Below are 13390 nucleotides of genomic sequence, written 5' to 3'. Positions count from 1 at the left end.
TGACTTCAGGTCGTCAGGGGTATAAAAACAGGCAGCCGACGCCATTACATCAGTCTTTCTTGCCGAGAAGCCCGAAGCAGAATCAGTTCGCATGAGTGCCGGTCAGCCTCTACCTGAGTTTTTGTTTTTGAATTGAATTATCCTGAAGTCTTCTAAAGCTAAGTATCCCATTGGGGATCCTTTTTTTCTTGCTCTAACCGATGTCAGAAAAAGTTAACAATTGTCTTGCCTGTTGAATGCAAATACCACACTGAGATTTCCTTTCTTACTGCATCATCTGTTTAAGCCCAGACCATGACATACCTCGCTGTCAGTTTTGTGCCTTGTTCAACACCCGGACTATTCGTCATCAGGCCCTTATTGTCACTAAATTCTTTTGTTCTCGATCTCTGTATTCCAAAATGGTTTCGGTAAGACATCCAACTACCGATCTTCTGAAAAAACATAAGGATAAAGACAGAGACAGACCGCACAGGTCCAAAGCTGCCAGCGATGCTTCCGTTAAGATAGTCGCCAGTTTGCTGGTACTCAGTGAGGCACTTTCGCAGCCCCTGATGCTAGCTTCAGTGGCTTCGCAGGCCTCTACCAACACCCGTTCAGAATCCAGTATGCCGCGAGACTCTTCTTCAACTATGGCACCTGCGGATGTCTCTATCTTAGATGGGTCCGGAGCCACTGAGCAGGCACCGGTTTCTGAGGAAGTTCTTCGCACTACCGATGTTCGACACAAACCAACGACTTCTTTCATATCTTCAGTTCTGTCTAAAACTACCAGGTTTCTAAGGCCAAAAGTACACACTATGCCTAAAAAAACGACAACTAAAGCTCATGCACCTGCTCCCTTGCCACAACATCAAATGCTTAAAATGGCAGAAGACCTTATTATGTTGATTAGGGGAAGTCAGCCTTCCCCTGCTAAGAGAAAAAGAGACCTGTCCCCAGCAGCTTCAACAGACCAATAGTCTGACGACTCTGAGGTATCTGATTATGAAGACATGCCCTTATTTGCTTTTGAGGATTCAGATGCAGAAGAATCCATTCCCTCTGCCTCTCCTTCAGAGGATTTTTATTTTGGTGAATCCTTGCATACTTTAAGAGAGCATTTCCAATGGGAATGCCAAGACTATCCTCAGTCCAAAAAGAGACTTGGAGAATTTCTAGATTTGCCACAACATAGGCCTTTAGCAATACCCCCAATCCTGGAGGTTGTGGTTGATGTCTTTATGGAATCCAGTTTAACTCTTGATACTTTACCCCCTGCTCCTAGGAAACCAGACAGGTACTACAGAGTACCTGACTTTCATAAATTCCTTTTCAAAAATTATACTGCTGACCCAGAGATCATCTCCCAGGGGCCTAAAGGTATCAAAGCAACTACAGCTAAGAATCCCACCCCTTCGGACAGGGATTCCAAAGCTTTGGACAGATGGGGTAAGAAAGTATATACCTCTGCAACTCTCGCCATTAGGGCTTTGAATTGTCAGTTTCACATGCTCCAACAACATATTATGGAATGTATTAAGCAAAAAATAGCTACCTTTACAGACTGTGCAGAAAAGAGCTTATGCATTCTGCAAGCCAAGTCAGCAAGCATACATTGCAGTGTGGCTTTGATGTCCTGGAAGCATCTTGCAGGGCACCAGTCATTGGTTCTGTACTGAGAAGGCATGCTTGGCTTAAGGAACAGACCTTGCCAGACCATGTCAAATCAAAGTTATTAGACACTCCTTTGAACAAGGACAATCTATTTGGCACCAAAGCAGAAGAGAGTCATAAAAAGATGGAAGAAAAAGCTAAATCTATGCAGACAGTCAAAGAATTCTTGCAAGTACAGCCTCCTAGATTCGGTAGGCATTGCCCCTTGAAACATTGGTTCTTTCCAGCCCCCTCAAGGCCATCTCAAACTAGACCCAGGGTAAACAGTCCCCCCAGATTACAGTCTCAGGGTATGTAGAGATCTAAGCAATGGAGTGCCTCCACCTCTAAAGCAGGGAGTGCTAAGCCACCCCCTTACAGAAAGAATTCCCAATGATTTCTCAACTCTACTCCCCACCTCTGCCCAACTGCTTGTGCCCCTAAGAGGAAAACTTGCCCTTCATGCACAAAACTGGATTTCTATCACCAAAGACCGATGGGTCCTCAACATTGTATCCCAGGGGTACAAGTTTTACTTCCACTCACTGCCCCAACCCCAAAAGGGTTCCCAGACCTTCCTCCAAACCAGTGGGCAGAGGCACAAAACCAAGTTCAATCCCTGCTCTCTATAAGGGCAATTCAGCCTGTTCCTGCAGAACAGACAGGTCAAGGATTCTATTCCAGACTTTTCTTGGTACCCAGAAAAGAGGGCTTTTGGCACCCAAGCCTAGATCTATCAATTCTCAACACCTTCCCGGTGGTACCACAATTCAAAATGCTCAACCTGCAGCATCTTCTACCTATGCTAGCCAAAGATGACTGGTTAGTCACCATAGACTTAAAAGAAGCTTATCTGCACATCCCTATAAGGGAGTCATGCAGGAAATATTTACACCTCAGGGCAGGATCTATGCATTATCAGTTCTCTGCACTTTCCTTTAGCTTATCCACTGCTCCCAGAGTATTCACAAAATGTTTGGCTCCAGCCATTGCTTACTGCAGACAGAAATATTCAAATTTACCCGTACTCTGATGATTGCCTGATTCAGACAGACAGTTAGGAAATGCTGTTGCAGCACCTGACATTTGTAAAAAACCTTCTAACCTCCCTGGGGTACACCATCAACGAAAAGAAATCAAAACTTGTCCCCAGTCAAAATATTGTATTCCTGGGAGCAAGCTTGGACACAGCATCCCAGATGGCATTCTTCACTCCAGAAAAACAAGCCTATCTGACAGACTATTTTACTGAAATAGCCACCAGAACCCAGCTATCCACAAGAAAAATCCTGTAGGCCCTAGAGTTCATGACCTCATGCATCCTACTAATCCCGTATGCCAGACTGCATATGAGAAAACTTCAGTGGTACTTAAAAAGTCTTTGGTGACAACATTCTCAGGACCTGGAAACCATCATTCCTGTCATACCCTGTCTAAGGACAGAGTTTCTTTGGTGGCCAGCAGCATGCAACCACAGCAAAGGACTGCACTTTACTCAACCCCATGCTGCCCAGACCCTAACCACAGACACATCAGACTATGCCTGGCTGGCACACATGGACGGCAAGTGCATTCAAGGCTACTGGAGCCCAAGTCAAATTCGTCTGCACATCAACCAAAAAGAGATGCTAGCTGTTCAACATGCTCTGACAGCTTTCAGATCCCTACTCTCACCAGGACACCTGCTAATAAAAACAGACAACACCACAGTTATGTGGTACATCAACAAGGTGGGGAGAACCCACTCTTACCCACTCTGCAGGCTAGCCATAGCCCTGTGGAACATGGCCTTGGACATGCAGGTCCATCTGCAAGCTCAATTCCTGCCAGGCAAACAAAACTCACTGGCAGACAACTTAAGCAGAAATCTCCTAGACCTACACAAGTGGCAATTACAGCCCAGCACCTTCAAACTTCTGATTCAGAAATGAGGGACCCCAGAGGTGGATTGCTTTGCCTCCCCCTGCAATCACCAGTTCAGCAAATTCTGCACCACGACTCCTCACAGCAGGGCCTGGAAAGTGAATGCCCTATCCTTCCAGTGGGTAAATCTCTCAATCTATGCCTTTCTCCCTCTGCCCCTTCTCTCAAGAGTATTGCTCAAGATAAGACAGGAGGACCAAGGACAATTCTGATTGCCTCAGACTGGCCACGCCAGCACCGGTACCCACTCCTGCGAAGCCTGTCACCAGTGCCACCCTGGCACCAACACCTGAACCCAACCCTGCTCTCTCAGCAGGGGGGACAGATCTTGCATCCGCAACTGCAAGCCCTAAATCGTGCAGGCTGGCTTATTCCTTGAATTTTCCCCCAATAACCAGTCTAAGCAAGCAGGTGCTGAACGTCATTCTTGAAGCCAGAGATCCCAGTACAAGGAAATCCTATGCTGATAAGTGGAAAAGGTACTGCTCTTGGATTCAATCTAAAGGAGAGGACACAACTCTACCCTCCCTGCCTCTAATCCTGGATTACTTAGCAGATCTACTCCACAGAGGCCTATCCTTCTCCTCCATTAAGATCCATGCCTCTGCCATTTCGGCTCATTACAACACTGAGCCACCTCTCTTCTCCCACACTCTTATCAAACAGTTCCTGAGAGGGACAAACAACTTAAGGCCGCCAAGGAGAGCACCCACCCCTGCTTGGGACCTTAACTTTGTACTGGAAAAGCTCACGCTTCCCCCTTTGAGCCTGCAGCGTCAGCAGAGTTAAAAATTTCTCTGTTGGAAACCAGCCTTGCTTCTGGCCATCGCTTCAGCTAGAAGAGTGTCTGAGCTGCAAGCACCTTTGGCTGTAGAACCCTTCATTATTTTCTATGCTGACAGGGTTTCCCTCAGGACTAACCCTTCCTTTATGCCTAAAGTGGTGTTTACTGTGTCTCTCAACCAATCTCTCCATTTGCCAATTTTCTTCCTTAACGCTCAAAATAAAGGGGAAAGGATTCTGCACTCCTTGGACGTGCACAGATCAGATTCTACCTTGATAGGACTAAGCCCTTCAGGAAATCTGACTAGTTACTAGTCAGCTTTGCACCAGGGGCAGAGGGCAAGACCATTTCAACACAAAGAATTTTCAAATGGATGGCACACTGCATCCATTTCTGCTACAAGCACCATGGGAAATAAACCCCTCAGGGGGTCAGAACACATTCCACTAGGGCAACTTCTACCTCTACATCATTCCTCAGGGGAGTCCCTACCAGGGACATCCTGGAAGCTGCTACCTGGAGTTCTGTACACACCTTCACCAAGCATTACCACCTGCCTATCTTTTCCAAATCCAGGGCGGGTTTTGCAACAGCAGTCCTGCAAGGCATACTAGCCAGCCCCAACTCTTCTTGACTGCCTCCACCCTTCTTCAGCTTTGGGAATCTACCCAATTGTGATGACTGCAACAGTGAAACATGAAGAACATGGTACAGTTGTGTACACTTACCATAAATGTAGATGTTCGAGTGTATTCACTGTTGCAGTCCTGGTTTCCCTCCCTCCAGCCCCCTTGTCTCTCTCTCACTCCTCTCTATGTCTGTTACTCACCCCTTTCAGGGGTATTGGTATTGGTATTTACTTTTTACTGGTGGTGTTTTTCCCACCATAACTTAGTTTCCTGTTTGGGGGGCATCTGACATTTGGGGCAAGAAAAACTGATGTAATGGTGCCAGCTGCCTGTTTTTATTCCCCTGACAACCTGACGTCAGTCCTGGAGCAACAGCAACCAACGCAGAAATACTAAGTCTCAGATATTCGGGCCGACTGAGGGCTACCTTCAGGCAGATAACCCAAGTGTGATGACTGTAACAGTGAATACATTCGAACATCTACATTTATGGTAAGTGTACATAACTGTACTTTTGGGTACCCAGATATCAAATAGAGGTTTGCAGGTCTGAGTGGACTTGAATTATAGGTGTAGGAATACACACTCTGGGAACATGGCCTGATGCTAATGCTGATACCAGAAGACCTATCATGTCCCCATGTCAGCATTGTTTAATGGACTGGCTAGTTGGAGATCTGATCTGTAAGCACCAAATCCCTATTGCCCATCTGCTGGCATACATATTGTTTATTCTTATTCCAGGCTGAAACCTACAGAAGCATGTCCCTGGAGCTGGTGGGAGAATTTTTCCCTCTCATGATCATATAAGAAGTCTGATGATGTACAGAGCCAATAAGCTCAGGTTTTTGTGAATGACTTCTTAACTCATTCCCTTCGATACAGCTCTTTAGAGTGTGTGTCTTTAACTCCCAGTGGGCATGGCTTAAGCCTTTAAAAAATGGAGTTCTCACCTTAAAGTTCTAGAAAATATTCATTGAGAGAGGTCAAATATCAATGCAGTTGTGTTTGCTATCACATATGCTTCAAGACAAAATATCCCGGTGCCTTGTATGTAACATGGTTTTGGAATTATTAATGCAAATATGAACAATCAATATTTAACACCTAGAGGAGCAGTAGGAGTTAACTGCAGAAGACTCCTGGAGGAGCACTCGGCTGTAAAGAAGAAGATGGCCTATGATACTATTAGTGTGTGTTAAATCCCCCAGCTCATCTTCTGAATCCTTTGGGCATAGTCAATAACCAAGAGGGAAGGCACATTCTCACAGACTGAGGAGGACTCTAAACTGTCTTGCAGTCTTGACTTTGCTGTGGTGGCCAAGGTTTCAAGGAAGATGATCCTATTAGCCCAACCACAAACAAGTCATAAATATGGTCTGCCAGTGCCCCTTGGGGAAGCTCTTTAACTTTACCCAACTTTAGAGACACAAAGGACCACTGGGCTTTGGATGTTGTTACAACTGGTTGTATTTTAAAATGCTTAGGTTCTCTGTTAGGAAGAACTATGCTTGTAGACCAGATTACCTTCATAGTGCTTTCATGACTTGCCCAGACTTTTGCTTTGAAATGGACTGTGAAGTCTGTCCTCCATTTAGAGCAAAGATTTGATTCTCAACTCTTTCTGATTCCGAAAGGGATGAATTGTTTCCTTTATAGAGTTTTTTCTGAGTTTATAAAGTGCATATGGTTCTAGATAGTGACTCTCCAGCAGTGGTACCGAATATGCCTCTTCTTCCACAGGGCATCTGGATGGTATCATCGGACATGGTGGAAGCCTTTAGGGCACTTGTTGCCTGGAGTTCACACAGAAGATTCCTTTAACATCATCTAGGTGGGCATCACTATGAGAACAGGTTCCCTGCTCTTTGTCAAGACTTGATCCGGTGAAGTGAGAATCACCAAACTACTTTCTGCAATTCCCTTGTTTTTTTTCAAAGCTGTTATGAGACACCTGAGTGAGATTACAGTACATAAGTGGTAAGGAAGTTTCTCCTTAACCCCAAGGTTGTAAGATCTTGAGGGGAGTATATTTGGAGATGCAGGAGTGTGAGGACACAGTCTCCATATGAGAGAGTAGAGGGCTTCCTTCTATATACAAACTCTATTTTTCTGTTTTTGTTATGGTCAGTAATGTGCAATATCAATGTTTTCTAGTCTAAAGAATTGACATATAGTCATATATCCTTATGATAACAAAGTGCCTTTATTTGGGTTTTCTTCAGCATGCCAGGATGTTTGCCTGTATGTCTTACAAAAGAATCTCTACTTATTTCCTTGCCTAGATAACTGGTAACTGATGGCTTCCTTGATGAACTTTGTGATAATATCACTGTAGTTGGCTGTTACAATACTGTGGCCCCAGGTTGACCATAAACTGAGCAAAGTCCTGTCTGATCCCATATCAGAAGATTGAATTTTTCACCTTGGATAAGGACTGAGGGTAAGGTTGTAACTCAGATGCATCCTGTTGGCATTATGGTCACCATGCTTTTCATTGTGGCAGTTGCACACCAGGGGGTAGAGGTGTGCATCTATCTGTATGGCTGTAGATATGCATACACACTCACACTCACACACACACACACACACACACACACACACACACACACACACACACACACACATATGTATATATATATAGAGAGAGAGAGACCATGTTCACCATGTAGAAGAAAATAGCAGTAAGACTGTATAGGGGCAACTGAGAAAAGATGAAACCTCTGTTTCAAATTATGAATGAATCATTGTACATTTAACATTTTTATTTATTTCCTTTTTACTTCAGAATTTCATTGCCCCCATTCCTTTATGTGGTATATTCCAAAATTGGTATCAGATGGTGACAGTTTATTCACTGGGTAATACCCCTAATTATGTGTAATGTATAACAGACATTTCACGAGTCATTTCATTAAATGTCAAAGTCACCATTACAGGTTTTATTTGCCTTACATTGAAGAGTGCGACAGAACATGTATGAGTTAGTGAGGAAAGTAATACAGTGAGTGTTTAATATTGTAGCTACAGCTCCATTTATGTGTGTGTCATGTGTTGATAAGGTTGGCAGATGTATTTTTAATTGTGAACCTTGCCTTTGTGGGCACCGCATTCAAATGTCAGCCTCATCATTAAAAGACATATCTTCACTGTATGTCTTCTTCAGGTTAGGGACAATGACCATAAAGTCAATGTTTTGGTTTACTCACCTTCTATATTCCCATGATATTGTCATTATTTTTTGTGAAAAATAATACAGGTTCTGATGCTGGAGACGGTAGCATAGTTAGGGTGGGGCAAGGTGGGCAACTGCCATGGATGCAAAATGTTGGGAGGGTCCGATCAGCTGATCCTGCTCTGGTTAATGCACTACCAGCTTTACAAAAAATGGTATTGCATTTGCTGTCAGACCTTAGCACTGTAATGTAGTCTAAACTGTAACAAATGCTTTCTACATTGTAGCAAGTAGTTTGGTACAAATTAATTTTTTTAACTAAAACCTAAGTGCTGTTGCTTTCTATGCAGACATGGTATAAACTGTAGCAACCATTTGTGACAGTTGTAGCAAATAGTTTGCTACAGTTTAAAAGAAGTTTCTTTTTTAATAAAATATGTTGAAGAAGGGTTGGGGGCAGGTAACAGTAATGGGACATGAATGGCTGTTGCAAGAGAGGAGGATGTGTCATAAATCTGGCCACCTGAAGCGCTGGTGGGGGGTGTATATCTAACTGTAACAAGCTGATCACTTACAATGTAGGGTTATCTAACAGTGTAGTACCTCGCGGGCGGTACTGCGCAGGTTAGGGTGTGTCCATACTGATTAGCAGTTCAGCGCACATTTGAGTGACACTGAGTGTTCCCGTTATGCCTGAATAAGTAACCTGCCAAATGTTACACTCTGTGAATAACAATAACCGCTAATCATATGGTCTGTTTCTTGTATATTTCCTGTTATTATAGCAACTTTCTAAATTTTTATGAGTAAGAGTTTGTCGCCATTATTTTAAGTTTTGTCCAAGACTACATATTTCTTGTACTAAGAGCTCGAGAGGTATGCTTTGCATCCTTCATCGTGGTGACAAACAAGAGAGAAAGCCACACACACCAAATTGCACTTTATTACCTTGACATACACGAGTTAGTACATGGTATCTCTTGATTCCACTTACAGATAAAACTTCACTTTTTTATGCCAACACAAATATATTGTCAAGTTTTTTTAAACATCTGCATTAATCAATATTCTTTATTGTGTGTAAAACTATATTCAATTCTAGCTATGCGATCACCCAGGACAGGCTAAGATTTACTTATTTATTTGCTACTCTTATAGTACAGTCCTTATATGGACGTCTGCAGTCCGAGAAAATATTTAAAAGTGCAAATACTCTACATTTACAGAAGTAATGCTTTTTGGTCTTCCCAATGTTAAAGTAACTTACTATGGCATTACTGTAGCACATTCCACATTACAAACAATTTCATTTTTTGCAAAAGGCATGAGAATGCTTTTTATTGGCATCAGAATGTATAAAACACAAAAAGTAGTAAAAAGCCTTTGATTGCGATCGGTCATTTTCACATAACACTTGAATAACCATGTAAAACCTGAATAACCGATAATAACCGATCGCAATCAAAGGGTTTTATATATTCCGATGCCAATAAAATGCTTTTTACTGCTTTGTTTTATTAATTTATTAGTATTAATGTAGCTTGGTAAACTGTGGGTGTTTAGGGGCAAGGTTTGCTACTGCGCATCCTGCGAGGTACTACACTGTTAGATAACCCAATGTAGAGATCGGCGTAATGCAGACAAGTGCTTTTCTCTTTTTTTTTTTGTTCTTCACTTGAAGGGCTGAAGGTGCTGGGGTTGAACCAGGTAACTCTCCCAGCTGGAGACACGAGTTTACTGTATAAATGCTGTGCTGTTCATTTCTGTCTGCATTTCTCCTCACCTTCTGAGAAAATCTTGGTTCCTTACATACAGCAGTTACAGAAACGGTGTGTGGTGCCTGTGCCTCCCTTCATGTACTTCAGTGTCATCTTATTTTTTTCCGTAAATTGAAGCACTATGTTTCTTTTTTTTATCTTTCTCTTAATGGCATGTCTTTCCCCAACAGATTTTTAAGTAGCTGTATTTGCAGAAGGCAAATATCACCTAAGTATTACTATGATCAAATAGTTGGTTTACTTGAGACCAATTATAAAACTGAATCTTTTAAAGTAAAATGTTAACAAAAAGGTTAAGAATATAAATAAACCTTTATTCAGTTTATAAATGTTTTCATACCTTCAAGGATACTTCTTCAGACTGAAGAGACACAATCTTTCACATATTTAGTTAGTTCATATTCATATCATATGACAAATTACATGATCATTGTCTCAATTTCTTCTCTCAAAATACACTTTGAGGTTTTCTTAGTCATCAAGCCCAGGATAATATCATGCATCTAACCTTAGTTGCCAGGAATATTCCCTCTAATCTTGGTCCTCTTCAGCATCAAATCTAGAACTGTTATTTTTTCACTTCAGTTATAGAAACCAAAAAATAATCAAAACTGAGCTGCTCCATTCACAAGCATTTTGGAAAGTGCATTGCAAAAGCCGTGTTTCCATTGTAAGCACCTGGAATCTTAATCTTCTAACATCTGTGAGTTAATCAGTCAAAATATTTATATATTATCCTTTGTTTTGTTATCACCCAGGCCAAAAAATAATCCAGTCTAGTCTGAAAATATATTTTAAACTTGGGACACTTTTCCTGATATGAGTAGGTGCTTCGCCCATCTTATTTATAATTTCTGGAAAGGGAGTAAGAATTTTCCAAACACATTTTGTCAACTTTTTAATGCTTGTCTCATCCAATGAAAGTTTTAGGAGCATTATTATCCTGTAGTTTCTGACTGCGGTGGTGGTGCTGCGGTAGCGTTGTCGCCTCACAGTAAGACATTGTCCTGTTGGATTCTCAGCTAGAGCGTCTTCTGTGTGGAGACATGCGTGAATGGGCGTACCTTCATTGAAGGTTGTGCGTCAGAGCCGGCAACTCGGCACGTAAAAATCTACTGCCAATCATTAGTGGACCGGAGTTCCTCCTTCCATTATTTAAGTAAATTAATAAAAGATTTTTAACATATGCAGATTTTCTTTCCAAAGGAAAACAAATCATTAGCAATGGTTTGTAAAGTCTAATGCAGGTAATTTTTTTAAATTAACCTTCCCAACAGAAAAAAAAAACAAAAAAACAAAAAAAAAAATTTGCCAAGTGTTAGCCATCACACCCACTCCATTGCTACTCCATTTGTTTGCTTATAAAAATGTAAATGAAATTCCGTAAAATTAAAAGGCAAAATTACAAATGGAATTTCATTTCCATAAATAATCTGCAATGGTTGTAGGCAAAATATTTTGTGAACAGTAACTATGCACAGTTTGCAACCCAGTCTCATTTAAGATAACTATGTATAATGATTTAATATCTTTAGTCACACGCAAATGTGTTTCAGATACTTTGAGATATGCACTGTTCTGAAGTCAGAAAAATCTTTAGTAAAAGCAGTACTTTGTACCTTGTATAAAAATTTACCCACAAAAATAGCCATGACTTCAATCTTCTTACTCCCACTTCCAGCCACAGCCCATCTTAAGAGCTGTTTTACCTAGCCTTTATGCGTCTGAAGATATGACTTAGCCTTAGAGTTTTCACACTAAAGTAATTTGCTATGTCTGATAAAACCCTCTGTCAGGCCTTCTTCAGTAAAAGAATCAGGAAGTCTATATGCTGTAATTACCTACACCCAGTTAACCTTTACATCATTAGACATCTCATACATTGAATGACTGTAGTGGTGGGGGTTCAGTGGAAGATGACTGAGACAGCCACAAACTACAGTGAATAGATAACAGAGACGTAATGCACTCAGTATACATCATCTACAAGGGAGGAAATAAAAAAGGACGTAGTATGGGCCCAAGGAATCCTAAAATGTAGGGTTTGAAGAGTGGATCCATAGATGAAAGCTAGAACATCTGTGAGAGGCATGAGTGCAAGATTGTGAGGATCTTTTAGTCAGAAATGATAGAATCATGGGTAGTGTATGAACTTTCTCCCTTTGTACATATTTCTGAACAGATGCTCAGGAGAGGACAGGTAAGTATGTGACAAGGGGAGGGAGGTAGGGTGGAGCAGTTGTTAGAAGATTAGCTGCCATTTAGAATTAATTTGTCTACAGCCTTTTTCTGTCAGCAAAGTGAAGTGCTGTTTGTTTTTATTACATTGTATCTTTAATGTTTATCCCTGTATGCAGTATGGATTTACACACTCCTGCCCTTTTCTTGTTTCATCCTTTCATCCTGCATTGCCTTGTATCCTCTTTTGAAATGCAGCACCTTTTTTTTGCCCTGTAGAATGATGCTAGCTGGAAAAGAATGGGGGCATATAGAGAGAAAACCATTCTTTATATACTGATATAAGGCCAACAGACATCACTGTAAAGCTTCATTTCATGGCTGATCCCTAGTTATGTGCCTACTAGGCTTATCTGTGATTGATCTGGATCAGTTATCATAGACATTAGATGTTACTATCTGCTGTGGGACTGTTACAGTGAGTACCTCACATCATTGTAAAATGTATATTTTTTTTCAGTATTGAAATTCTAATCTATCCATCTTGCAGCCAGAAACCTTTAGCTAGTAATTGTCACCGTTTTGATGGCAGACTGTTAATACTGACATTTCCGGGTATATTATTTATGTAGCAAATATCTGACTCTTGACATAATGTTTTTTGAATGTTAAAAGGTGACTTCCTCAAATCTTGGGGTTCACTAGCTGCAGCATTTAACCTTCATAAATGTTATTGCAATTAAAAAAATTACGATAGAATACATAAGCAATATCATCTATTGTATTGCTAGTAATTAGATAGGACGGGGTGGAGTTTGCAGAACTCAGCTGCCTCACTTAAGAAGCAGTTCACACTTAGGATATTAAGTCTGGAGGGCATGCAAGGAGTCTCTTGTGGCATGGAAGAGTGGGGAGGAGCCCCCACAAAAAAATATATATAATTCTAGAATTTGTTTCAGTTTCATCAGGTTCTGTTTTGGGTTTTTGTATGTGCTATAATGCCACTCAGAGAATTTGTCATTGTTAAATGGTACTGTAATCATCCAAGTAAATCTTGAAATCATTACTAGAAAATGTACAGGTAAGTATCCAAGACACAACATTAACTGAAATGCTCCATTAAGATGGCATTTGCTTTTGCTTTACAGTAAATGTGTATATTTCATTTAATAGACAATCTTGCTTTTAATAGCTGTCTCTTACTACTTTTATATTGTAGTAAGGTAAATCATATGCAGATAAGCCTGTATGATTTTGTTAATTAGTAAAATGTTTTAAAAATATTGAA

The 13390-nt window shown here is 41.1% G+C and overlaps 1 protein-coding gene across 1 annotated transcript in view; it reads left to right on the top strand.

Moving 5' to 3' along the window:
* The window catches only part of DMXL2 (Dmx like 2), a 1902820-nt gene that overhangs the window by 1837498 nt on the left and 51932 nt on the right, over nucleotides 1–13390 (top strand). The gene's annotated exons all lie outside the window — the stretch shown is intronic.

This window comes from Protopterus annectens, chromosome 7.part0 (assembly GCF_019279795.1).
Source record: "Protopterus annectens isolate FY-2018-M chromosome 7.part0, PAN1.0, whole genome shotgun sequence".
In the NCBI taxonomy this organism is placed as follows: Eukaryota; Metazoa; Chordata; order Ceratodontiformes; family Protopteridae; genus Protopterus; species Protopterus annectens.
The sequence above is the reverse complement of the archived record's forward strand: the minus strand, read 5'-3'. Positions and strand labels throughout refer to the sequence as shown.